This window comes from Schistocerca americana, chromosome 2 (assembly GCF_021461395.2).
Source record: "Schistocerca americana isolate TAMUIC-IGC-003095 chromosome 2, iqSchAmer2.1, whole genome shotgun sequence".
Lineage (NCBI taxonomy): Eukaryota > Metazoa > Arthropoda > Insecta > Orthoptera > Acrididae > Schistocerca > Schistocerca americana.
The window spans coordinates 4,285,964-4,290,461 of NC_060120.1; the positions used below are offsets into that span (position 1 = coordinate 4,285,964).

The 4,498-nt window shown below is 43.8% G+C and overlaps 1 non-coding gene across 1 annotated transcript; it reads left to right on the forward strand.

The window, feature by feature from the left end:
* The first annotated feature begins 616 nt into the window (after positions 1-616).
* Positions 617-690, forward strand: Trnaa-ugc. Its single transcript has one exon. It is a non-coding gene; the product is annotated as a tRNA-Ala (tRNA).
* The last annotated feature ends 3,808 nt before the right edge of the window (positions 691-4,498 follow it).

Sequence of the window (4,498 nt, forward strand, 5' to 3'; positions counted from 1 at the left end):
GATGGCTGACGTCACGCTATGAAACTGAGCTGAGACGAGGATTGTCGAATAGGACACGTGCTGGCCCGAGACTGCGAGAGCGCGAGCTGGCCAAGAGACTCGCATTATCGTAAAGCCTAGTTTACACAACGACATTGAGTTGCGTCACTTGTTGGGTGGAATGAGTTGCTTGCAAGTGGTTTCATATTTGACTGTAGACACGTGGACACCAGTAGACACCTCAGTTTCGTCGTCGTGTGTGTCCCTGTGTCGTGTCCGAAATGAAACTTTCAGCAGCTGCACATCGCATGAGTTGTGATGGAGTTAAAGCTTGTTGCGTGGAATTGTTGCATAAGAAAAAAATTAGAGATGTGTTTTGATTCACGACACGATGAAGAAAAGACGTCAGCTCAGTTGCTCAGCATCCTTGCTGAAATTTACAATGGAAGACCCAACAAGTTCTTTTAATTATCTTAGAATGTCGCCATAACTACTCACGTTTCTTCTAAATCGAGTTAATTATGCAATAAGGAGTAAAGGTACTGTAATGCATGTAGTGCGGGACAGTACGTTGAGAATGTGGGTTTTGCGGGAGGCATGCCAGCGATAAATCCCTGCAGTCGCGCTATCCTCTGTGTCCTCGGTGGCTCAGACGGATAGAGCGTCTGCCATGCATGCAGGAGATCCCGGGTTCGAGTCCCGGTCGGGGCACACATTTTCATCTGTCCCCATTGACGTATGTCAACGCCTGTAAGCCGCTGAGGGTGTTCATTTCATTATAATAGCATGAAGCACTGTCGCCAGAAATGAAATTACATATCATATTGCATGCACTACCATCGAGAAAACACGGCATGATACACGATGCGGTCTTAGTTGGTGATGACGCTTTTTAGAACTTTCATGATGATGCTTTTTCATTAACACCAATAATTATTAACATTAACAGCATAATTATTCAAGGCAGGCCGCACTAAGAAGAGAATGGTTTGCAAACTACTCTCTTGAAGATAGATCTGAACAGTGGCAATATTTCAAAATTCTAACATATGTGAATGGGGAGCACTGCTGCGACATTTTAAATAGATGAATATTGAAAAAGAATGCAGCTCCTTGAATTTTTATAGCCTTCCCTCCTGTCAGTAATATTCCTTAAAGAGTTGGACAACTCGAACGATGGGATTTGTTATAGACGAGAGCATTGCCACAGCTAGAATTACACTTGCTCGTATTTTTCTTAATTCAGTTGTATACATGCCCCTAACTCAATAAATTTTGCCCTCCACCTCGGATATTGTCAAACCATCTATATTATAATCACACATGATGGTCTCAGCGGCAGCAATATGTTGCTTATTTTTGGATTCAGCATCACTGAAAACCCACAAACACCTATGCAAAGCACAGATACCCATAAATCGAACATTATTCTTCACTCCCCGCTTCATATTTCAGTTTGTCTACACTCTACGAACTCACCTAACCTCAAAACCCATGCAACTAGTGTCGCCAAAGTTGGAACACAACGAAAGTGTTTAGTTTCACCAATGAGTTGTGCAAACATGTGGTGCGCATGTGCAGTGGCCGGTGGCGCAGCTGCCTGCAACCTAGTGTCATTGTGCAAAGCCCGTCTCACACGGAGCAAGGTTCACCGCAAGTTTGCGAGGTGGCGTGCATGCCTGCCAACTTGCAGGGAAAGGAGCCAGCTATCTTCCATGCCAAAGCTCTCCCACGGTGCAAGATCAGCAGCTAGTTGTGTTGTGATCAGCTGCATGTTGTATCAAATGAAGATGGCTGCTTCAGGTACAGGTGTTCAGAGCTAACTGGCGTTATTAGTTGTTTTGGCACTGAACGATGCAGAAATGCATGCTAATGAGAGAAGAAGAAAGAAAGAATGGACGAAAAACTGGATTAAGAGGAGAAACGCTGGAAAAGGCGTGCTCTCCGTGCTTCATAAACAGTTGTGGTTAGTTCGCATAACACCTACTTTTGTTTGAAAAGTATCATCATTTCATTACTGTTTGACTTTATAAATATACCAATAATAACTGTTATATACGACTATTTTATAGGACAGAAGCTCGTACATCATTTGCCAATTTTATACGAATGGATGTATTGGTATTTGAAGAACTGCTTTGTATGGTTTCGCCTCTGATTCAGAAGAAACACATGGTGATGAACAATTTATGCAATCAATTTAAATTGGAGCACACAATTTCACTTTCACTTGTTGGAGTTCTCAATTTTTTTCTGTAGGTCTTTTAGTTTTGCCTCTGTGGTTATGTTAACGAGGTCTCGGAAATACGGAAGCATCTGATCCCACCCATCTGCTTTGACCCATGACGTCACAAATATGGCGGAAACGACCATAAACAACAATTCCAATATGGCGCATATAAAGTCGTTACATACATATTACAAAGACGAAAATACATCGAAAAACACACACACGTTTCACAAAAAGCCTAATGACTAACGGGACAAGCGCAGGAAATTGGGGTGGGGACAAACTAAATACAAACAAATTTAGGCACCCACCCCCAAACAAAACCACGCAAAACGACGAAAAAAATCGACATCACAAAACTCACCAAATACCACAAAACACAATATTATCTGGAATCGGACACTTCCCTTGACCTATATAGCTCAACAGCAACTCCCGATCCCATCTCCCATTACAAAAACAAACATTGAGATCGAACACTTCCCTCCAACTATATAGCTCAACAGCAGCTCCCAATCCCATAAGTTAGGATCGACCACTTCCCTTTACCTATGTAACTCAAAAATATCTCCCAATACCAATAGCAACCTTCACAGCCACACACTTCTATGAAACACTTCCCTAGATCCCAACACACAACACATACACCGAAAACAAAAAAATGAAAACTTACCACAAGAAAGTTACACCCCTACAAACTAGATTGGCCACCACAATCTCTCTCTCTCTCTCTCTCTCTCTCTCTCTCTCTCTCTCTCTCTCTCTCACACACACACACACACACACACACACACACACACACACAAACCAACGAAAAAATACTAAACCAAAAGAAAAACACAACCCAACCCAACCACACCTCAACCCCCCCCCCCCAACCAACCCAACCTCCCCCCTGACCCCAAAATAAAAATCCCACAAACAAAACCCAAATGCAACATAAAAAATCTCAATCACACACTACAACCCAACAAAAACTTCAACAAAATAGATCCTCCACAACTAAAACAAAAAACAAACACACTCCCCCCCCCCCCACCTTAACAAATACTCTACAACAAAACAAACCACCCACCCCACCCTGAGCCACAGCTACCCATCCACCTACCCAGACCACCTTAACTAACCACTTTCGGCCTATACATTTTACCCACAGCCCTTAAGAAAACCCGAACAACACAATAGCCCTCTGGAACACTCTTCCGCCAACAGTACTCATCTAAATGAGACTGAAGATTGGAAGAGCACCTCTTCCCCCTCCCAAGAACTGACTTAACCACCCCCCACATCCCCTCTATTGTATTAGTACAAGCCCCTGTCTCATAATTCTTAAACTCTAAACTATGGTTCACTACTAAATGATTAAATCCCCTCTCACCCAACCCCATATACGAAGAAAAAGCATCAGAAACTACTGTGGAACCCGGCTCTATATATTCCTCAATTAACCCCACTAATTCGGCCTTGGACCTCCCTTCCACAACCCTAAAAACACATTCGGAAGCCCCCCCCAGAACAACAGCCCCCCCACACTCAAAGACCAGCCACCACCTCCACAACAACCCCATGCCCCCCCCCCAACTTGCCCCTGTACTTCATAAATTCTGAACACACTTCACGACAAAACGAATACCAATCCAGAATGCTCCTCTCACTCGCACCAGTCTCATGTGCGCAAAAACTCTGTGGGGATCTATAACAAAAATAATAAGCAACAAGTACAATGTCACGCATGCCCAACCTAGACTTCTCGAACCAGGTACCGCCATATGTCGTCTTTCCGACAGCGCCACATATGAGTCCCTGGTCCGAGAGGCCGGAACTTTAACCAACTTCATTGCTTCACGGCACAAACCGCACTTCACCACCTCGGCAATTAGACCACAAAGCTGTAGGAACTTAATCAGCTCTAAAGCTGAGTCCCCCATCATAGCCCTCAAACGCGAACTATTTATCTTATCTTTCATATCCATTCCTGAACAAAAAACCACAACCGATTAAAGTTAATAACAATACCACCCAATGTACAGGGATCATCACTACATTAACCTTCACACGAAACCGTTAACTCACTGCAACGAATTCCGCTTCAAAAATACGCAAACAGCACTCGACACTGAGCAGCAGCAAACTGAGCCCAATACACCAAACAAACGAAAACCCTGAACATACCACCAGAGGGCACAACAAACCACAACACGACGACATCTACAAACACGCCACACTCACAAACCAAACTCCACGCTGTCATGACGTCACACACCACAACACCCTTATGTCACGGGTCAA